At 45.1% G+C, this 24,037-nt stretch overlaps 1 protein-coding gene across 2 annotated transcripts in view; it reads left to right on the top strand.

The window, feature by feature from the left end:
* The first annotated feature begins 4,397 nt into the window (after positions 1–4,397).
* RAP1GAP2 (RAP1 GTPase activating protein 2) overlaps positions 4,398–24,037 on the top strand; it is a 247,948-nt gene continuing 228,308 nt past the window's right edge. Inside the window, exon 1 of one of the 2 annotated variants that reach the window (XM_032779454.2) lies at positions 4,398–4,475. The gene's annotated coding sequence lies outside the window, so the exon portion shown is untranslated. Of the gene's footprint in view, positions 4,476–17,164; positions 17,293–24,037 lie in introns of those variants that run through there. The other variant, XM_032779450.2, reaches the window with a different exon arrangement.

Below are 24,037 nucleotides of genomic sequence, written 5' to 3'. Positions count from 1 at the left end.
TCTGATCTTTCTTACAGGGGTATAAATCAGGATTATCTCCTCTGAAGCCAATGGTGTTACAGTGGTGTGTGACTCCTATGATTTGAGATTAGGATGAGTTTGGGAATCTTGGGTTCTGTTCCTGGCTCTGTCCATGACCTGTGGAATTACTTTGGACAAGTCACCTAACCTTTCTGTGCCCCAGAGGACTGATATAGGTATAATGAGCCAGATCCTCAGCTCCTGTAAATCCGTGGGGCTCCACTGAAGCCAAAAGAGTTCACCTGATTTACACCAGCTGAGGAGCTGGTAATGCTCAGCTGCTGGAAAACACCGAGGCTTAACTAACTAATGTTTGTAAAATGCTTTGAGATACATGGATGAAAGACACTGGTGGAATGTAAAGAGAGCCATTCTCCATCATTGGCTGCAGAGTCAGCGTGTACTGTAGATATACACCTCTGCTCTGATATAACGCAACTCGATATAACACGAATTCGGCTATAACGCGGTAAAGCAGTGCTCCGGGGGGGGGGGTCCCCACTCTGGCAGATCAAAGCAAGTTCTATATAACGCGGTTTCACCTATAACGAGGTGTTATAGGTTGGCTCCCGAGGACAGTGTTATATCAGGGTAGAGGTGTATATGTATCTTAGGTGTCTTTGGTACATATTCTGCACCATAAAATCTGTGCATATCTACAGGGGGATAAAAGAGTAAATCACTGGCGAGAATAGAGCTTACGTGTAGTCAAACACCAGGACATGCTCGTGTTTAAAGAGTAGTTTACACAGGGTGCTGATGCAAAGAAATTCCTTTAAGCAGCATATGTCTCTCCAAGCCATAGCCAGGGCTGGCTCCAGGCACCAGTGAAGGTAGTACATCCATTGTCGGGATGGCAAGTGCTGATCGGTGGCGGTGGCACTTCAGCGGCAGCTCCATCGGCCTGCTCCAGATCGACGGCAATTTGGCAGCAGGTGCTTCACTCACTGTCTTGCCCGTCGGCGGCACTTCGGCGGCAGCTTGATTGGGTGGTGGTTCCCCCCCACTGCTTGGGGTGGCAAAAAAAGCTGGAGCCAGCATTGGCCGTAGCCACTGTAAATACTGATTTACATCAGCTAAGAATCTGGCCCATAGTGCCACTAAATTAGCTAGGACCTGTACAAACAGTCTGGACAGCAAAAAGGCTAACCAGCCTGAATCCTGGGCTGCTCTAATTAGTTTCTTGGGGTTCCGGATGACTGTTATAAATCATTGGTATTCAGAAATCACCCTGTCTGCTACAGCAAGGCTTTAGAGAGAGCAGATGATTTCGTCTGTCTAGATCTTACTTGGTTTGACAATGCCCAGAAGTTGGTGCCTGCTCCCTGAGAATGAAATCCATGCACCCTGCACAAAGCCTGAGTTCAGAGATAAAACAGATCCTCACCTGGAGTCGGCGAGCAGTGAGCTGCCCCACCTCACCTCTTGCATGGATTGTTGTGCCACTGGATCCAAGCAAAGACATCTTACATTTCCGCTTCTCATGCCCTCCTCAGTCTGACCCCATTGTGGACTTTCTGCCCCCGCCTTACGCGGGTCTGGATTGGAGACCCTTCCCATGATCCCAGCACAGCTCCTGTGTGATCGTTGGAAAATTTGGTGTCTAGTCAATTTCACAGATTATCCGGATGATCATTGGGCCTGATCCTGCTCTCATTTACACTAGTGGAAATCAAGAGCAACTGCCATGAAATGGAATTACACTAGAATCAGGCCCTTGGTGTTCAGCATTGAAAGGAAACACTTTGGGGAGGGTTGAGGAGGGGACGGGACTGTAAACCATTTAAGGAGCTGCACTGTGTGAACAGCTAAGTTTGAAAATACAACTTTAAAATCATAACTCCCCACCCCTGCCCATGTGTCACACTGAAGAAATGACTGGGTGCATTATGTTTTTCTGCATCCTCTGAAGCATCATGGACCTGCTGGAGGCACGATACTATTTCTGATGGACCAACCATCTGATCGGCTATGGCAAATCCTACATTCCCTAGGAGTCAGAGCAGCCTCAGAGTGGCCTTAAAGTTCTCTGCTTCAAACAAACAGACCCTGCATCAGGTTGTTCTGAAAGGGCAATTTGAGAAGAGGAACTTTCTGGGCAGCAGGGATTCAGCTAAGATCAAATGTCACTGTCAGGTTTTTAAGGTCAGGCTTGACAAAGCCCTAGCTGGGATGATTTAGTTGGGGATTGGTCCTGCTTTGAGCAGGGGGTTGGACTAGATACCTCCTGAGGTCCCTTCCAACCCTGATATTCTATGTCTAGTGGATAGAACCTTAGACTAGGGCTCAGGGGAGCTGGGTTCGATTCTTGGCTTTGACATGCTGTATGATTTTGGACTTGTCACTTCCCCATCTCTGTGCCTCTGGGTCCCCTCCCTCCCTTTTTCTGTCTGCTTAGATTGTCATCTGTAAGCTCTTGGGGTCAGGAACTGTCAATTGCCACATGTACAATGCCTAGCACAGGTTAGGAGCGTCTAGGAGGTATTAAGTATCAGAGGGGTAGCTGTGTTAGTCTGGATCTGTAAAAGCAGCAGAGAATCCTGTGGCACCTTATAGACTAACAGACGTTTTGGAGCGTGAGCTTTCATGGGTGAATTCCCACTTCGTCAGATGCAGGAGGTATTGTCATACAAATAATAAATTATAATAACTCTGCACTAAAAAGATGCCTCCATGTGGTCATTTGAACCTCAGATGGAGTCAGTGAGAGCTGTGGGTGTCCAGCACCTCTGAAAATCAGGCCCAAGATGTTTAAACTAGAAATGGAGGCATCCAAGATTGAGGGATGCTTCTGAAAACTTGATTTGTATTTAAGTCATGGATTTTTATTGCAACCAGGGAGCACTGAGTGCCACTAGAGGGCGCTGGTAGTTCTTCTTCATCCATAGGAGCTCAGCCTAGGAGTTCCCTGAAGGCCCCGTGATTTCAGGTCACTGTAGGATGCTATGGAAATGCCAACAACTTGCTCTGTCTTGTTTCAGTTTTCCAGGTGGAGTACTGTGCCAGATAGAAGTATCTTTATTTACTATAAAACACTTTGCTGTTCTGCAGCGCTGTCCAACCAAGGATCCATCACTTCAGTATTCTTGGCAGAGAATTATGATTACCCCCATTACATACATGGGGAAAGTGAGGCACTCCATGGTTGACTGACTTGCCTGAGGTCTCAGAGTGAGTTAGTCACAGAGGGCCTGATTTTTGTTCACAGTAAGGCATCCTTGTACTGGGGCATATAAATTGGATGTATAAATTACATTTGCACTTACTTTAGGTCAGCACTGTGTAAAGGGGCCTTATTGAGAATTAGGTACAAAGCCATGAACAGAACCCAGAAATCTCAGCTCCATGCATAAATCCTGGCCCCTTTGAATTCAGTGCCAAAACTCCCACTGATTTCAGTGGGATCAGGTTCTCACCCTAGCTCTATAATAGCCTATATATAGGGACAGGGTTCGCTTTCAGGCCTAGCTTCTCCTGGCTGTGGCTCAGAATTTCACTCTTACAGTGCGTCTATACTGCAGCAGCTGGCTGTGATTACAACTCGAGCTGATGCATCGTGAGCTAGCTTTAATCTTGCTAGGTTGGGTCTTGCAGCAGTGTAACCACAGCAGTGCAAGCTTTAGCACAGTCTGCAGAAACCTGCCTGTAACCCCGGGGACTAGCCCATGATGAAACTCCGGCTTTGCCGTTCTGTGATGCAAGCTAGTGAGATTAAAGCTAGCTGGAGGTGTGTCAGTGTGGGCTATAATCACACACCCGGACATATCTTTAGTCATGACTTTGGGGGCTGAGCCACTGTTCTACCCCTTATCTACGGGGCTTTGGGCAATTTCTGTAAATTCCATGTGCCTTACTCTCTCTCCACCTGTAAAAGAGGGTCAGTAATGCCTGCCTGTCTCACAGGGGTGCCAGCAGGCTGAATTGCAGTTGTTCTGAGATCCAAGGCCCTGTGGCTATGCAAAATATTGGGCTTGTCTCTTCCACTGCTGAGCCAGGGGCTTGTTCCACTGATGGCACTTGGTGGAGAGAACACGCAGCACTCTCCTGGAGATGCCTTGCTAGGCTGCCTAATGTGGTAGCCCAGCACAAACAGCACCGTAAGTGTGGCAAGATGCCCTTGCTGGTCCTCATTTATAAACAGAAAAGGGCAACACAAGGAGGAGCGAGGATTCCACTGTAATTCCAGTGATTACATGTCTATTTGACCTTGCAACTCTCCACCGTTTCCCTGAGCCAGCCATTCTTTTGAGCATGTCTCCCCCTCTCTCTTTGGCCCGACAGCTCTTCCCTAATAAATATTTCAGTTCCATGTAATTCTCAATGTGTGTTATTTATAGGTACGTCAAGGAAGGCCACTTCCGGATCGAGGAGAGAACGCTGACGGCTTTCCAGTGGCTGTACTCCCCGTACCAGCATCATATTGTCAGCCGAGCTGATCTGGCATCACCAAGCAGGTAAACAAACTGACAGACAGAAAACATTCTTTCATAAGCACTCAAAAAGGAGCAGTTGCACCTGCGCCATGGGGAAAGGACATTCGGTGAAATCTTTCTAATCGCTGACCCTCCCGTAATGGGGTGTTATGAGCTGATCTCCCCAAGCCTGATGGAAGCTCTGAGGGTTCACGCTGCTGCTCCTTCAAGGAGAAGAAAAGTGCCCGCTAGCTGCCCCTCCTTTTGCCTTACCATAAGCAATCTGCCTCTGGTTGGCAAGGATCCTTCTGTAGCAGATGCAAAGGTTACACTGGAAATGGAGTTACATTGGAAATCAGCATCCCTGCTTCTCCTCATTGCACAGGATTTTGCCTGAAATGTTTTGTGGGTTACAGGTTGTAAGAAAAAAGCTCTATGCAATACAATAGCCACGCATAAAATGGTGCCAGTAGAGACCATGCTTGAGTCCTGATTCTCAGCTACACTCAAACCTCTTTACACTGCTCTGGTAGTGTACAGGGGCCTCAGGTGAGTGTAGATGTAACTTATGACCACTTTAAAGGCTCCTTTGCGATGCTGGAATGAGAACCAGCTCCTTTGTTTTTTGTACACCAAGGCAAGCAATGATCAGTTAACCCATAAGTAGCAGGGAACTGCACAGCCATGAAAAACCCCTCACTTCTCACAGATGGCTGTTCTAACACCCAGGCCCAGGAGTCTTGCGCTCAGCAAACACGTTAGATGCTCATACGCTATTGTTGTGGCTGATTTGGGTTAGAGGCCCATCTGCTCAAATGACAGTTTGTCTGCTTGGAAAGGTTCGGTTCCAGTTGCATTGCTGTATGTAGCAGCCAAGACAAATGACCTTGAGATGGGAGGCCTGCGTGACTCAGATTAATTGCTGCTGACGGAAGTAAAAATCTTTCATGGCAGCGGGGATATGCTATTTTTCAAACTTGCTTTTGGGGGTTAGACAAGTTTTACAGGTTAGGATCCTGAATAATGAAGGAAAAGTAGATACAGATGTTGCTCACGGTAGCATAAATCAGATGTAACTACGCTGAAGACCAAGCTAGTTGGGAGAGGAGAATCGGGGCCCAAGAAGTGTGGGAGCTTGATTCAAAAGTGGAACTGTTTCTCCGGGAGGAAATCTTTTCTTGCAGATAAATCCCTGGAATCAGAGATGGGAAATCCAGGTTCTATTCCTGTCTGCCACAGACATCCTGTATAAGCCCTAAGACACTATTAAATCAAAATTCTCCACTCATTCAGGTGCTAGTGTTCTGCTCCCAAAAAGCACAGGTGTGAGAGTGATGACCCATGGGGCAAAGTAATGGGGAATCAGTCCTTTATCTCTTTGTTTCTGATATCTTCATCTGATGTTAAAAACACTCCCTTACCTCACAGAGGGGCTGACTAAATTATTATTTGTGAAGTGCTCTGCACTTCTCTAGCACCTTCCCTCTGAGAATCCCACAGAGATACAGCCAGCTGTAATAAATACTGGGTCAAAGTCTCCACTGGTGGAACTGTCTTGAAGTCAATGGAGTTATTTTAACAGAGTGCTTGGCCTGCTATTCATAACGTGTAGGATGTTCAAAAGCCGTTAAGTGACTTAGGCGCACAAATCCCATTGAGATCCGCCTCAGCACTTTTGAAAATTCCACTCACAAGCAGTTCAACTGGCTCTGCTACATGTATGCAGTTTTGCCAATGCTCAGGACTTTGTTTTGAGTCTCATCATGATATCTGGTTTGTTTCTTAAAGTCCCAGTTCCTGGAGTGATGTGAATACATGAGAATCTCAGCATTTTTTTTTAAAGTAGGTTTCATCTCCTTATGAACATAAGAACGGCCGTACCGGGTCAGACCAGAGGTCCATCTAGCCCAGTATCTGTCTACCGACAGTGGCCAATGCCAGTGCCCCAGAGGAAGTGAACCTAACAGGCAATGATCAAATGATCTCTCTCCTGCCATCCATCTCCATCCTCTGACAAACAGAGGCTAGGGCAGGGCCAGTGCAACCATGTAGGCGGACTAGGCGGTTGCTAGGGCGCTGAGATTTGGGGGCGCCAAAAGACCCCCAATTTTTTTTAAATGGTTGAGCACCCTGCTGCTAGACAGAGAGGGAGTCTGAGCTGCGGCCAGCAGCCGGCAGCCCAGGGTGTCCCTGGGTCAGGGCGCCGCGGAGGGGGCGGCAGGCAGCTCCGTGGAGCTGCCGCAGTCGTGCCTGCGGATCGTGGCTGCTCGCGCGCTCCAGTGGACCGCCCGCAGGCACACTGGACTTCTCGCAGGCACCACTTGCGGCAGTTCCACCGGAGCCATGGACCAGCGCGCGGGCGGCGAATTACCGTCCGCCTAGAGCGCCAAACCCTAGCGCTGGTCCTGGCTAGGACACCATTCCTTACCATCCTGGCTAATAGCCATTTTTGGACTTAACCACCATGAATTATCTAGTTCTTCTTTAAACGCTGTTATAGTCCCAGACTTCACAATCCCTCAGGTAAGGAGTTCACAAGTTGACTGTGCGCTGCGTGAAGAACAATTCCTTTTATTTGTTTTAAAACTGCTGCCTTTATTTCATTTGGTGACCCTATTCTTATATTATGGGAATAAGTAAATAACTTTTCCTTATCCACTTTCTCCACATCACTCATGATTTTACATACCTCTATCATTCCCCCTTAGTCTCGTCTTTTCCAAGCTGAAGAGTCCTAGCCTCTTTAATCTTTCCTCATATGGGACCCTCTCCAACCCTAATCATCTTTAGTTGCCCTTTTCGAACCTTTTCTAGTGCCAATATGTCTTCTGAGGTGAGGAGCCCACATCTGTACACAGTATCGAGATGTGGGCGTACCATGGATTTATATAAGGGCAATAATAGATTCTCAGTCTTATTCTCTATCCCCTTTTTAATGATTCCTAACATCCTGTTTGCTTTTTTGATTGCCTCTGCACACTGCAGAGAAAAGCTTGAAAACACAATGCAAGTACACCCTAAAGGCTAAAAGACAGAAATTAAAGAAAAAGTACTTCCAGATTATTAAATTTAATGATTTTTAAGCCAATCCCAAATTTTTTTTGGGACCTGACTTGTAATTTTTGTACACTTCAGGCATATATTGAAAATGAAACAGAAGCAGCAAGCTGCATATCGCATAGACTGAACTGTGGAGTGTACCTAAAATATCTGAAGAATATTTGTTCCAATACAGAGATTTCATTCAGTGCCTACATTCTTTCCTTCAAAGCTCACTGAAAATACATTTCTGAGCCACTGATCTGGGAGGCGCTATAGCTTTCTTTGCCTGCAATGCATATGCATGGCTGTCATTTTAAATTGAGTGTTTTGTGATAAAACACCAATTAACATAAAAATCTAGTGGGCCAGAAGCAACGCATAACGCTGTACCTATTTTCCTGCTTTTCAAAAGCCTTGAAAAACATCTCTGCACAGATACACATCTAAAAGCTTTTCCTTTTTTTTTCAGGAGCAGTTTTGCTCCAGGCACCTTTAAGAGTTCTGAAGTATTTACCTGCCCGGATTCACATGAACAGAAATATCAAGACAGGCAAAGAAGAGCTGGAAACAAAGAGAATTTAATGGAGCTAGATGCTCAGAGAGAGAGAGAGAACCCTTTCTAATTGGGGATGAGAGAACTATAATGAAGGGTGAAATTCACCCCATGCAAAGGGCCAGCACAAGCCCTATGTAAGCCCTTAAGATAATCTCCACTGGGTTTTGGGGCATAGCCCTTGTGCTAGCCCACCATGCGCTGGTGAATTTCTCCCTGTGTGGTGTGGTTTTGTTCTGCTTTGGTAGAACTTCCTGGGAGGAATTCCAGATGTGGCACTATGGCCCAGGACCAGACATGATGGGAATCGTTTTGCTCTTGGTTACATGTGTGTCACTCAGCAGGAAGTCTCAGGAGTGAAGTGAAAGCAAAATCAGGCCTGTTATACCGGTATCTCTTCTCTCCCCCGCCCCGCCACTGCCCCGTGGAGAAAGAAAATACCACGGTGAGGATATGATGATGTGGAGAGAAGGCAGGATTTAGAACTAAGGGCCAAATTTGCGCAAAGACCTCGGAGCCAGATTTTCAAGAGGGAGCTTTTCAAAGGCTGAGTGCGGCCTGCAATTCCCACTGACTTTGGGTGCCTTTTGCACCTTTGAAAATCTCCTCCCAAAATGCTCATGACCCCCAGTTAGGGCCAGATTTTCAAAAGAGACCAGCACCTGGTGAGCCGACCTCTTTTAAAAATTCTGTCCCAAGTCTTAGCAACAAGACAACTGCTCGAGCGTCTCGCTTTTGTGTGTGCTATAAGCCATAATAGTTTCCCTTATTGTTTTAAGAGCAGACGTGAATTTGAATACATATGTCATTCATCTGACAAATGTTTTCTTCAAATGGTGATTTCTCAGCAAGGGACCATCCAGAAGGACTTTGTAATTGCCCCTCTGCAGTTGGCAAAGCATTTATTTTATTTAAATTACCAAGCTACCTGTTAATTTTAACTGATCTTTGCAAATCACCACTCCTGCTTGCATTAATCTTGGTGTTGATGCATTGTTACCCTGCCAAATGCAGAACTTAAGTGCAAGAAATGTAATCCATGATTAATGTTCAGTATGGTTAGCGTTAATTTCAGTCTATTATTTGATTTTCCCAGTGGGTGGGGAAGTTACTTGGAAAAAATGTAATAAAATACGTGGAAAGTCAGTGGCCAGATTAAGTGATGCATCGAACATTGTGTGCTGAGTTGTGTGACGAGATGCAATGTGATGAACAACATAATGATGGTTAATGGAGTGCATTGGAGACCGCCGAAGCCAGTGTTTCTGAAACAGGGGTTCAAAGACATTTCTTTCAACCCCTGCTTCAGAAGCATTGGCTTTCGCGGTCTCCAGTGCACTCCCGTAACCATTGTTATGTTGTTCATCACATCGCATCTTGTCATGCAACTCAGCACACAATGTTCGATGCATCCCTTAATCTCCAGACTCCACCCACAAAATAAACTCTGCCTGCTCAAGATGCCAGTAATGAGCTGCTGCCCTCAGCAGATTGTGGAGCTGCTCAGTATATTATCTTGGATGCTCTCTGGGTTCTGTTTCTTCTTGGTGGGGCTCAGATCCCTTGCTTGGCTCCTTCTGCTTGGCTCTTTTGTGACTGGGGAAAAAATATATCGTCCAGGTCCACCGACTCCAAAATTTGGAGTCACCCACAATTGACTGTGTAGGTCTTCATAGTACAATGCACTGTCTCCCGTCCTACATGCTTGAGCAGTGAAATAGTTAGCAATGTTGACCTTTAAAATATCGTCATCAGAATTAGCACCCATGGAAATGAATAGAGAAATGCAAACCTCAGAGCTGTTGCATCAGGTTCCCTGCAAACTCAGAGCGTTACCCCTGGATTGGTTGCAATTGGTTCACATTTTCCAAGATTTCTTCCATGGCATCTAGAGACTCACCTCTTTTAAAATGAAAGCTGAGACTCTCTGGAGAATAAGAAGGCAGTTTGGGAGCAATGCTGGTGTGTTGGATCCATGCTTGTGTACTCCCCGTTCAAATCCTGCCTCAAAGTAACACTGTATATTGTGTACTCCGTGATGCTGAAGTTTTAATTTCCTCGGTTTAGTGTTTCTTCTGAGGAACTGTCTCCTTGTTTGTTTTTGGTCTTTGCTGGTCCGTTTATTAACGCACTGCTACATCTCTGTATCTAATTGCACCCAACCACTGTAGCAGAGACCATATTTTGTTTTCCAGTCTGCCTTTGGAGATTATTGATAGTGGAGATGCAGCATGTGCTAGGCATCAGAGTGCAGGATGAGGAGTCTGGAAAACCAAGTTCTAGTCCTGGTGCTGCCACGGGTGCAGTCTATGGCCTGATGTAAATCAGAGCCTCTCTGTGTTCTGAGAGCTGACAAGGAAAGATCTAGATTTGAGTACATAATGAGGGTAGAAATGCTTCTTATTGCTGCAGTTTTAGACATGGACACACTTAGCATGTCTGTTGGGCTGGGCGCTGCATGTGTGGCACACTGTGCCTCTGGGGTGGAATGACGTGTCTTTTCCCATGACTAGTGAAATAATCACATTTCAAAGCAGGGTTCTAATCGATACACTCTGAGAGATTAGCTGGTGGCTGTTAGGAGATAGCAGTTCATTTCCTGCTTCTGTACTGAAAGCGTAGAGAGATTCCCTAACTAGTGCGACTTTGCTGCTTTGGTTCAGGAGTAGTTTGAATGTGTTAAGATAGTCTTGATGGACTGGGTCTCCGATTGTCTGACCAGAATAGCCATAGCACGATAATAGCTAACACTTGTAACCCTCATCGCCTGTAGACCCCAAAACACTTTACAGAGATGGTTAAGCATTACTATCCCCATTTGACACCAGGTCAAATTAAAATTAAGCTTGCTGCAGGTTTGTAGTGTGTATTATTTGTGTAGAAGTAGGGACCAATGATGCCTACCAGGAGCAGGCCTCATTGTGCTTGATGCTATAGAAACACATAGAAGACCAGTCACTGCCAGGACAAGCCTATGTAGAATCTAGAAGCATGGTAACATCATTTAGATCCACTTTCATTTCTATAGCTGCAATTCATTCACAATATGTTAATAGTACAGAATCAAGTCTGCTACTTAAACAAAGTGTTTGTTTGAAAGCCTTATGAGGGTACATGAATGGACCAGAACGTCCATCAGAAATGTGATGACCATCAGTAAATTCTTCATCATTATTAAAGTGAGACTTTCTCTGGGTAATGTGAAGCAGAGGCTTTGTCTCTGTTTGTATAAGGGATGACCTTGTGCAAAACACGCTGGGAGCAAGCGAGATTAAATCCTACAATAGAATCCAAGAAGTTAGAGGTGAAAATGACCTAATAGGTCTTGTCATCCCTATCTCAGGAACAAGTGTAGCATTGCTCCCGATGGCATATTTTTCCAGTGCTTTGTCCTCCTAGCTTCTTCTGGGCCCTTCCTGTTCTAAAAGGTTCCGCATCCCCCAAATGTTATAAAATCATATAGGGAACAAGCGAATAGAAATAAGTGACAGAACAGTAAGCCAAATGGGCAATAATGTGTTATGTTTGTCAGAGGAAGAGTTAGTCATTGATGGTAAATAAAACCATGTTGGAACCGAACCAAATCCCACCGTTCACAACTCCCCCTGAATTCTGGGGAAGCTCTGAGCTGGATCCAGACTTTGTGACTCAAGCCTATCTCAGTAACTAAAAACTAACGGTGGAATCTACCTCTTTGCAGAGAGACAGCATGAGGACTAGGCCCTGCCAAGACAAGTCACCCACCCTAAATGAATACCCTGCTTGTTACCTCAGCACATCAATGCGCAGATGAGAAGGAGAATACCTGTCCCTCCCCCAGACTTCCAATGCTACTTCAGTGGCTGAGCTCTTCTCTCAGCCTGCAAAGGAAGTAGCGAGGAAGGCCTCTCTTCCAGAAAATCAGTCTGTCAGCATGCTGATAGTATTTCAGTGGCTCCTGCCCATCTCTCTTTGTAGAGCCTGCAACATACTTTCTGATTGGGGTGCAAATTGTGTCACTTTGCATTATCGAGAGGATTGGATACATTCATGGTGACAAGGTAATGTCCACTTCTGAATATTGCATTGCAAGGTTTTTTATCTCCCTTCATAGCAAGGCTCTTTGCAATTTCCAGACACCCTGGAGTCCTGACAGGGCTTGATTTTCCTTTGATGGAAAAAGCAGGCATGAAGAGCTGACAATCACACGTACCTCTGTGCAGTGACACTTCTTCTGCATAATAACTGCTGTTGGTCACAGTGTGATGTTTACAGGGCTTCAATTAAAGAACATTTTTGGTGCCTCAAGTGGCATCCCAATCACAAGATGCTATAAGGAGTTTCAGGCTGTCACAGCAATCATGTGTCACATTAATAATACCACAGCCTCTATGTTGCCATTCCTTTCTTTGCATAATGATCGCTGACCCAGTCCTGACAAGAGGAGGTACAATTTGGCAGAAGGATTAATAGCAGGTATGCTTAATACATCTGTATAAATTCACTTAATGGTCCTGTTCAAGAAAAGCCATCTTGGCCATCTGGTGACAAGAGCATGGATATTGTTGCTTATGGATTTCACATCACCTGGTTATAGAAATGTTTCAAATTCTTCTGCTCCCACCAGCACCCAAGTAGCCCCTTGTGCAGTAATGTTCTGCCTGGAAATTCAGACCACATCCTCAGCTCATGTAAACTGGCATACTGCCCCTGACTTTAATGGCTCTGCACCAGTTTACATCCCCTGAGGATCTGGCCCACCAAATCTAGAGGGAGTACTCCCAGGAATGACTACATCATGCTCTAGCCAATCTGCGTGGTAGAGGTCTTCTGGAGAGAGATGCCTTTTGAAGTAGGAGGATCCAGCATCATTGCGAGTGGCAAGGGTAGAGCAATGCGGACTCTGAGGTAAGAGTTTGGATGGTGCACACAACATCTCTGAAAATAAGCTAATGGAAGTGAAATCAATACACCACATTGAATTCAGCTTATGGGAAACTTCTACAAACCCAGGAGGCTTTCAATAGCAATTAAGGCCAGCAAACTCCCCATGTTATCTGAATTTCATGCACAGATACGTATTTATGTTGTCCTGTGTATACAGCCTCTTCTTCATTTGGAAAGAGTGTGCCACATGCTTTCAGAGTTATCTAGTTCCTGGTATTTTCAGGTAAGGATAGAAGAGAAAAGGGACAAAATAGGATGTGGATCCCAACCTAAGAGGCATGTAAAGAAAATAACCCACCATAAGTGAACACACAAAAGACCAGCTGTTGCTTAGAGCAGTCGCTGACAAAGGTAGAGGAGAATTATAAACCACAGAATCTGGGATCCTGAGACAGAAAGTTGCCTTACAAAACTGTGTATACTCACTCACACTGAGGCTAACTCTGCTCTCAAATTGGTGTAAATCAGATATAACCCTGTTAAGTGAATGGATCTTCCCAAAATAAAGCTGTCGCAAGAGGGGAATCAGACCTGTTTTCCCTTTTTTGCTGCTCTCAATGGTGTTCACGGTGTTGCTAATGGTGTCTGGTCTATTTAGATTGTTGGGTCTTGGGGTGCTATTGAAGTATAAATAAGCATAGACAGACTAGCTGAATCAGTTGTCCACTACAGCTGAGATGGAAAAGCTGGCCAAGGCCTGATTTCTCCAGTGCCTTGTGCTAATGTGTTCACTTCCACCTGTGCAAAGTGGCTATAAAAAGCTGCCACCTGTATGAGTGAGTAATGGGAGAATTCTAGTTTGGTAGCAGTTTAGGCCTACTTTTCACAGCTGTCAATAACTATCCAGGGTGCAGAGCAGTGCACAATAACTGGAACAAAAAGAATAACTGGAAAAAATATGTAAGATGATTTAGAAACAATGCTCTTTATCTCACCAGCCATGCTGAGATCCTATTTGCTTTCCAAATCCTTAATATTCAAGTACACAAACATTTTTTATTAGTTTATTGTCCCAGTGGCCTTTCTCGCTCCGGGTTATTGGGGCACTGTGTAAAACCAAGTGTTTCTATTTTTAAAAATTGTTAACTTCTTGCTTCCCTATGTAATGTTTCACCTAACTTGAGCTGACAGTTTCTTTACCCATAACTATCTCTAGGCATGCTGTGTCTTTGTATGGAGACGTACCATGAACGTGAAACCAATACAAGTGCAGAACGAGATGACATTATATTCTCACATGGCAAAAACCATAGTCTGAAATGTTTTACATTTATATGTGAATATATTACATAGCTCTAAAATGTTTGGTTCGATATTAATTTTATCCAGAGTCTTATTTATAGAGGCCTTGAAATACATTAAATGCAAAAGAAAAGGGTCAAATTTGACTGAGGAGTTGGAGTGGCACACAAAAGCTTTTCATCTGTAGGTCATCATTTCAACTGGGGCCCCTGCCAGTAGTGACAGGAAGTAGCTACCATCCAGTGTCTGTTTGGGGACTAGGTGAAACAGAGTTGGGGACACAGTCCAGTTCCTAGTGGGCAGATGTCTGAATCTCAAAAGCTAATTTAGCAGGGACAATAAGCATTCAAGTAGTCCCATAGGTGGCTTAGGTTCTAATTCCTATTGACTTTCAGAGAGATTTAGGCTCTAAAGTGCCTGAGTCACTTCTGAAAATGGGACTTAGGATCCTAAGTCACTTAGGGTTTTTCTGAAAATTTGAAAATTGACTTCAGTGGGACTACTCAGGTGCTCTGCATTAGGCACATTCTGATGTTCATTGCTGAATCAGGCCTTAGAGTGTGTGTGTTCTAGATTAAACCCAACGTACCAGTTCCTGATAGGCTTTCTGGGTCTGGATTTTTTTGTGTTCACATTGGCCTTTCCACACTAGTGTTCCATAGGAGCAAGCCATTTAACTACTTGGGGCAGGGACTGTCTTTTTGTTCTGTGTTTGTACGGTGCCTAGCACAATGGGGTCCTGGTCCATGGTAGGGCTGCCAGGCATCCGGCTTTCAACCGGAATGCTCAGTTGAAAAGGGACCCTGGCAGCTCCAGTCAGCACTGCTGACTGGGCCATTAAAAGTCTGGTCAGTGGCGCAGCAGGGCTAAGGCAGGCTCCACACGGCTCCTGGAAGCAGCCAGCATGTCCTTGCAGCCCCTAGGTGCTGGGGCGGCCAGGGAGGCTCCGCATGCTGCCCCCTCTCCGTCCCAAGTGCTGGCTGCACAGCTCCTATTGGCTGGGAACTGCAGCCAATGGGAACTGTGGGGGCAGTGCCTGCGGGTGCGGGCAGTGTACACCATGCAGAGCTGCCTGAACACCCCTCTGCCTAGGAGCTGGACATGCTGGCTGCTTCTGGAAGCCTCAGGGAGCCTGCCTTAGCCCTGCTGCACTTTTTGCCAACCCGGTGCTACCTGAGGTAAGTGCCACTTGCCTGGAGCCTGAACCCCCACCTGCACCCCAACCCCCGGCTTCAGGTCAGAACCCTCTCCCGCACCTCAGCTCCCTCCCAGAGCCTACACCCCTGCCCCAGTCCTGAGTTCCCCTCCCGGAACCTACACTCCACACTCCCTCCCACACTCCTACCACAGCCCTGATCCCCCTCCCATACCCAAATCTCTCCTGGAGCCCACACCCTCTCCCACACCCCAACCCCCAGTCCTGAGCCCCCTCCTGCACAGCAAACCTCTCATCCCCAGCCTTGCCCCAGAACCTGCACCACCAGCCGGAGCCCTCACCCTCTCCCATACCCCAACCTCCTGCCCCAGCTCAGTGAAAGTGAGTGAGGGTGGGGGAGAGTAAGTGATGGAGGAAGGGAGGGATGGAATGAGTGGGGGCAGGGCCTCAGAGAGGGGGTGGGGCCTTGGAGAAGGGAGCGGGGCAAGATATTCTGTTTTGTGCGATTAGAAAGTTGGCCGCCCTAGTCAATGCATAGGGCTCCTAGGCACGTTGGTAACAATACATCTAACAATCTGCGGTGTGTGTGTGTGTGTATCTGTGCACAAACACTGTAATGTTCACAGGTCTTAAGGTCTAACACTTGCTAATATTTTAAAAAAATCTTATAAATTGCTGATAAACTATGGTGCTAAACTTAGTATAAATATATAGATCGTTCTAATCCATGCATATAGATGTTTGTGTGTTCTGCAAAATCCAGAATGTTGCCTACACTGGCCACCATCCACTAGGGGGCAAGCCAGATTCTTTGCTGGTGTAAATTAGCGTAACTCTGCTAACTGAATTAAGTTAGGTCAATATTAGCTACTTTTAAACTGATTTAAGTGCAACCACACCAGGGCATTGCACTGATTTGACTAAATCTATTTCTAAACCAGTTTGATTAAATTTCTGCAAGTTTAGTATAGACCCAGATTAAACCGCTTGACAGGGTTATACCAGTAGCCTGATTTTGATAGCCAGCAGAGGGGATGCACCATAAACTGGGCTGAGACTTAGACAGCATAGGTCAAATAGAGACCAGTAGAATTTTTGCCATTTATTTTAGTGGGGGCTTTGGTCCTTAGGGGCTTTTATTTGAAATCCAGTCATGATCCACGTCTTTCTTTATTTCAATCATACTGTCACATCCCAGCAATGGGTATGTGCAGTATTAGAGACTCTGCTTTCAGAATTTAATCAGAAGGGTTTAGGTTTTTTTAATAAATGGCTGAAACCTTCCTTTTTAGAGGAAAACAAAAAGATTGAATCGGCTGGAGGAGCTTCAGCTTTCATAAATTGGTGTTGCTCCATTGATGTCAACATCAATTTACACCAGCTAAGGATCTGGCCCAATGATTTAATGCTTAATACCCTCTCTCCATCATTTTTACCCCTAGCCATCCCTAATAACAGTCTCAGATTCTCATCCTGCTACCTCCTTTAAAATGCACATGCCTTTATTCCAATTTTTCTAATCTAAAAGCTGGCTGAGTCCACACGGGTGGAATAGAGGGGATCGGCACAGATGTATTTTTAAAATATATTCTTTTGCATCCAACAACTGTCGCCCTAATGCAGTCAAAACACTTAAAAACAACTCTTTTGTTTCCTTTAAAAAGCACAGAAGGATTGCTGTGATAAACAGCACCCGGGAGCTGTTAAAGCCCCCTTGTGGCAGTGAGTATTGTTGGTATTTTGCCAAAAGCCCGTGGAGCATTAAAACAGCAGGTTGGCAAAGCCAGACACACAATCTACTAAAATCAACAATGCAATAGCTGCAGCTTCACGTCAGGAGCACTATGTGGCTGGAGCAATTACATTTCTCTGCATATATTTAGCCTTGATGGTAACAGTAAGTGTAAATTTTGCATAGAGAGAGCAGCAAGGAAATCAAGGTAAGATACTGTTTGAGTCTTGCTAAATTTGAACTGTGGTCACAATATATAGCAATATTTGAGGACCATGTGGCTATCCATATGTGAAGTAGAAAATGTATACACAGCAGCTCTTTAATGGAAAATGTGTATACATACTCTCTAAAGTACATAATAGTCTTTGTCTCTCTACTGTATGTTTGTGTGCATATAAATTAAGGCATGTCTGGAGGAGCTATTGTTTCAGTGTCTTACAAATATCAATTTGTGTGTCTGTGTTAAATGTGTAATGATTAACGTTGAACAGGAAGGCTTTATATATTAGATGCGTGTGTGGACACCAAGAATATCCTTCTTGATTCGAATGTGTGATCTGTATGTAAGCTACCGTCTCATGCTACATTTATTTGGAACAGCAAATGATTCCAAGGCTTATGTGGAAATCTGAAAATTCAAAGGAGGCAACTTCAAAAGGTCTCTTCAGTGCTCTGCTTGCCTGTGTCAAGGGGGAATTCTTGATTGTTTGTGCTCTTTTCAATTGGCTTTTTTACCAGCACTGTGTAGGGGGACATTCTGCCTGCCGACAGACACCACCTCTGTGAACATGCATCTCTAAAGTACCGGGTGCTTGACATAAATAGGATAATGGAGAAGCTTTCTCTAAATATATATCTTTACTATCGCAGTAGAATGTTTTCAGTAGAGCCCTCTTTCCCTTTGTTGGGTTTGTAGAAGATCTCTTGCTTATCTTGAGAAGACAGGGCATAATGCATGTTCATCAAGCATATATGAGGCACAGCACTGATCTTGTCAGTCTCATCTCTGTGGGCAAGTACAAGCGGCGAACCCTGTGCATGAGCTATACCACAGCAGTGATAAGGGATGGGAGATTGGTCATTTGCATCCCAAGTGTAAAAAGGGAATGAGATTTTGTCTTCTATCCTGATTTTGTGTATTCCAGGCACTGCCTGTCTTTAAGACCCTTGTTGTTATAGTATTGCAAGGGACATAGTATCTGCCCACACGGCACATTATATTCAGGATTGGAAATCAGCCAGTGATTCTAAATTCAGACTAAGAAGTGGGATTCAGACAGCATAACTCAGTTTTTGTGTGTAGCAGGTTTAACTAATCTCTTTCTTCCTTCACTATAGATGCCTCTTAAAGGGTAGCTGATGGTAACCCTATGAATAAATATGCTCTGCTTCTATACCAGATCTTTTCTGCACCTCTCCTCCTTCATTCTTTTTTGCTAAGGCTATTTGCATGAAAATAGGATGATTTTTGTGTGTGTGTGTGAGTCCATCTGCTTCTGCCACCTGTTCTGCACCTGAAGTCAGAATCACTTGTGTATCACTGTTGGCTGTGATGGAGACAGATATATGACCCCAACCTCAGCCTGAGGAGCTAGAGATTAGCCAAAACCAAGGTCATGAATCTGAACCCCTCCAATTTCATGTGGGGCATGGATCCATGCCTACCCTTGGTTCCAGGTTGGATCCTAAACCAGAAGGGGCTGTTATTTTCAGGTTCTGGTTTGGATGTAGATGTAATCTCACAAGAACATTCAAGATCTTGTGAGAGAGGCTGATTTACTGAGATTTCTGACGTCATGGTCTGCAATCTTGTAAGTCCGTGATGTAGGTATAACCCAGTACAAAATCAAAATAGCCCTGATTTGGCCTTGAATCAGAACTGTGAACCCTGCTTAAACCTAATTGTGATCCAGAACACCTCTCACTCAGCCCATCTCCTCTTGGCCATTTGGTTTAAACAGTGCGGAGCGTGGATAGCTTTAATACGTTACAACTTAATAAGAAAAGTGACCAGAAAACCACCTACATGTCTTCACCTATAAAAAGAGACTGATCGTAAGGCAACAGTGCGGGAGAATCAGTAAGTGGATTTTTAGGGGAATGGTCAGATGGAAAGGGAAGGACTCAAGACCAGCCCTTTTTGCTTCAGCTGTTGTCACCTATTAAATACAGACAAATATGCACTGCAAAATTAACATAAGACTGGCCACACTGGGTCAGACCAATGGTCCATCTAGGCCAGTATCTTGTCTTCTGACAGTGGCCAGAGCCAGGTGACCCAGAGAGAATGGACAGAACAGGGAAATTATCGAGTGATCCATCCCTTGTTGTCCAGTCCCAGCATCTGAATAGTTAATGCTACCCCAAGAAGCAGCAGCTAAGGAACCACAGCAAAGGATGGAATAATCCTGAAATATGGGTAGCCATGGTGATGGTAGTGTCAAGGGGAGTCATGTTATAGTATGTCCATGCAGTGATTTGTTTGCTTGCTTAAGAGTAGTGGTTATGTGCTCTGGACCTTCAGAGTATGGTGGGGGAAGCTGCCCTCTGGGGATGCAGTGTGTGCGTTGCACCTTGTACGGTGTGTGTGTGTGCTGCATACTGGATCTATGATTCAGTGTGTCCGTGTGTGTGAATATGTATGCATATGTGTGTGTGCACACTGCAGTCAGACCTTCTGGAGATGCACTGTGTGTTTGTGTATGCACAAGCACTGCTTCTTACAAGGCGCATCAGAGTTTTGGTGCATCCCTTCTGAGCTACGTTCACACCCAAGGAAGAGCGTGAGATGCAAAGAAAGCAGACAATAGGAGAGGGGCTGCAAGGAACAGCTAATCAGGTCCCAGGAGGCCCATGTAAGAAGAACTGCAGGGCAGAGCCTAGTCAGTTACTCCCTGAAGTTTAAGGAGAGAGGACTGGGTGTCTGGCAAGCAGGAGGAAGCTAGCGCCCTGGACAGAGCAGTGCTGCTAGCAGGGACCAAAGGAGCTAGAGAAGAGCTCCAGGCTGGCTACTGGGATTTGCAGGCTGAGGCCCTGAGGCAAGGACGAAGAGGGTGCTGGGTCCACTGGGGAAGTGGCCGAATCGTTAGTTGCAGTCGCCGCTGGGGAAGTGGTGGGACAGTTGGACTGCAACACTTGCCCCCAGAAGCGGGGAGCACAGGTTACGACATGGCCACAGAATTGTGTCATGAAGAGAATGCTACGTTCCTTGGAGCCACGTGGGTCCAGGAGCAGAAGTGATGGCGGGCGAGGCACCACCAGGCGTGGATGTAGTGATGTGTGGTGCTAATCCCCAAGATGATCAGCAGGAGGCACCAGCATGGTGAGTGGAGCCCCGTCACAGACCCCAAGAGCCAACACTCAGAAGTGGGCAACTGGAGTTAAGCTCCTAAATAAGTGGCCTGACCTTAAAAATACTGAGCACCCCTCAATGTCAAAGGGTGCTGCTGGTTCTCAGTTCCTCTGAAAAAATCAGGTCACTGACCTAAGTGCCTGAGTTTGGGCTCCTACGTGTGAAAATGTTGTTGCTTGATGTCCCCTTGTGCTGGCAGCGAGTGAGAGCCCAGTACAGTGTTAGTGTTGTGTGCCTGGCTTGCGTGGTGCCATGATCCCAGCTAACTTTTTACATAGTGTATTAGAATACGCCTGCGGCCCTGCCTGCTGTGCGGGATTTCTGTAGTCCAAGTGAGAGAAGCCTCTTCTGTCCTGAGTCTACTGGGGGTGTTAGCCAAGAGAACTGCACAGGCTATGTTCTGCTCCCAGGGTGTCAGAGGAACTAGGAGTTACTTGTATTGCATAGTAGGAGAGCCAAGCTTTGGGATTTGGCCCCTTCTGCAGCTTGAAGACAGTCCTTCATCATCTTAAAAGCTCTTAGGTGACAATGAGATCTATATTGTATTGAGAAGACAGATTAGCATCAATAGACTTTAAATGCTGAAATAGTTAAACATATTGATCTCCACTGCAATCCTGTTGGCTCCTGCCCCTGAGAAATTCAGGCTTCAAATTGTTTTGCCTTCTCTTCCTCTAAGAATGAGATTAGCAGAAGTACAAATACTCTTAGACATTCAGTAAAAGATGATTTTTTGATTTTTTTTTCTATGACCACACATCCAGTTGAGCAAAGTTCCTTGTCAAATCACTTTCAACAGCTCCAGTTGAATCAATGCTGTTTTATCACAGCATCATCTATGTACATAACCAACTTGTTATTACTAATTACATATGTCACTAATTACATATGGCCAGATCCTCACCTTGTGTAAATTTTCATGGTTACCTTGAAGTCAATGGAGTTAGGGTGAATTACACCAGCTAAGGATCTGATCTGCTGCTGAAGCAGCCATTTAACAAAAGGTTTTACAGTGGGTCCCACAAAGATAAATTGTAATGATGTCTTCCCAGGTCCACTTGAGTGCCTCCCACTTCTTTGTCACTCACCAGACTGCTGGCTCTGTGCGTTAAGTCTCTGGAGTCCAAACAGAGTCCATGCACAGTGTTTGTCTTAGGGTCCTTAGAGGATCTGTACCCCAAGAGTTTGTCTATCTAGTGTGCCATCCTGACTGTTTACACTACACAGTCCATTGCCAGGACCCTGGAACCAATGCTGACCCCATATGTTCCTCTGTATCTTAAACACATCCTCTCCCAAAATCCCACTGATGATATGAGCCTTCTGCATTGCATATTAACATTCTCGGGTGGCCTGTGATTAGGTGCAGTACATACAGGACTCGAACACACAGCATTGTTCTTCAGTAGCATAACAAATACACAGATATACCAAAATAATAAATCTGATGTGTGGTTCTCTGCCTCAGTTTCCTCTCCCCTCAAGAATATTCTTTGAGTTGGCGTCAGGGTCATCTGAGGCTCTCCAATGTCCTTCTGTTGTAGTGGTTGGGTGGGTTCTGAAACATGGAGCCTTCTCCTTTAGCTTGCCTCCTTTGACTATGGCTGGTTGGTTGCCTTCCCTTCTCCTGCCCTAACTTCTTGTGTGTGTGTCTTTTCCCCTATGAGTCCTTTTTAAACACCTGTTTAGTCACTTCGGTCTTATTGGCCTCCTTGGAGAATCTCCATTTGTACCTGCCTTTAGACGAGAGGAGGAAGTATCTTCTCCCAGCTTGGGCAACCCCTCTTAGGATATCTATTGGCTGATCAAGGAACAATCCTTATAATTGGGCACTCCTCATTGTCTTCGGTCTGGCGTCTACCCGTTGTAGATCCTGTCAGCAATGGTGGCTACCCAGAGGCAGAGGCGCATTTGTGAAAAAACAGTTTGATGTCAACAACTGCGTAATAATGCCATATCATCAACCTGAAGTCATACATGTGACTTACGTTTCCAAAATCATGTCAATCTATTCCCATTGATACGCCACTTTACTTTGCACAAATAAATCAAACATCCTTAGTGTCTTGGTTGTATTTCTAGTATAACTTCACTATCAATCTGTTGTGATCAACAGTCTTAAAAAGCCACCAACACCTTTTGAGGCAGCACCGTAGTTCGTGTGTCCCCACCACCTCTTTTTTATATCACTAGTGTATTTAGATACAGTAACTGGAATGTTTCCAGCAGCAATTCACGTTTTAGAAAAATCACACGTCTTAAATGTAAATAGTTGTTCAATCTCCTGATCGGGTTTGGTTTTTCAAACAGAGTAACCAGTAGGGGCTTCTAATGCTTCAGGACAAATCAATTTCTGTAATCAGCAGTGTGTTCCTCTAGCCACTTCTAATGATTCTGGGCTAAGTCCAATGTAACCTTGTCTGTATTGTTGAAATGCCTCTTACTGGGTGACCTCAGTAAAAACAAGCTTATGTTTGCTCTTCCATTTGAATTTGTTGGTATGTAGACTTGTTAGTGAAGCTGAAAAGGGGCTGTTTGGATGGGTGCTTAGAGCAAAGCAGCTGGGAGCTCGGATAATCATAAAGACCAATCTGAGCTAAAGGTTTTGACTTCCCTGTGTGACCGCTGGTAAGTCACTTGACCTTTCTGTACATAATGGTATGTGTACACTGCCATCACAGGGCGTAATTGCAGTGTATGTAGATATACCGAGCTAGCTTTAATCTAGCTAGTTTGGGTACCAGAGAGTGAAGCTGCAGCTGCATGGCTTTGTACAGCCTGTTTAAAAGAGCACAGACTAGCGGATCTAGGGATTAGCTTGATTAAAATGGAGGTGTCCAGGGGAAAACCCTAGAAGCATTTGCATTGTGTTTTTTTTTTTTCTCCTGTGTTCTTAGATTCTGAACTCTCAGAGCAAGGACTGTTCTGAAATATTTAGAAAGGGCCTGGCATGGAGTGGGTGCTAATGCAATGAGACTTGCAGGTATTTATTTGCATTTTTCTGCCTTTGGTCAATCTCACCTTTCGATAGACAGGGGAATTGGATCTTCAGTTTTATATGCACACATTGGCAGCCCCGGGCTTATTTTATTGTATCCTGAGCCTCACAGATAAACATCCGAGATCTAGGGAGTGTTCCCAATTGAGTTGGGTAGGCTGGCATGTACTGTAAGTTGCCATATATTCCTTCTCTATCTCCTACATGGTATTCTAAGTAACAGACCGTGTGAACGGGATTGCAGAAATGCATTACAGGTAGGCCCGTAATGAAAATCAGTACAACTAGATCGTTCTCTGATTTATGTAAACCATATTAAGGCCTCCCAGAAATGTACCCTGTTGTGTTTGATGTCTAGCTAATAATCACCGCTTGGGTGACTGAGTTGTTTGTGATCACGTCTGGTAGTTGCCTGAGATAGGTTTCACTAGACCTGAGAAAGTGTGTTAATATTCCATAACATGGCCTGTTAATGAACAATGAATCACAAATAGCAGCCTGCAAAACACAGGCTTTAGAATCTTTTTTTTTTTTTCTTCCTCCACAGGAACCCACAGCTCCAAGGCATGTTTATAGATTTCCAGCCTCATTCCACTGTAG

This window comes from Chelonoidis abingdonii, chromosome 20, assembly GCF_003597395.2.
Source record: "Chelonoidis abingdonii isolate Lonesome George chromosome 20, CheloAbing_2.0, whole genome shotgun sequence".
In the NCBI taxonomy this organism is placed as follows: Eukaryota; Metazoa; Chordata; order Testudines; family Testudinidae; genus Chelonoidis; species Chelonoidis abingdonii.
The sequence above is the reverse complement of the archived record's forward strand: the minus strand, read 5'-3'. Positions and strand labels throughout refer to the sequence as shown.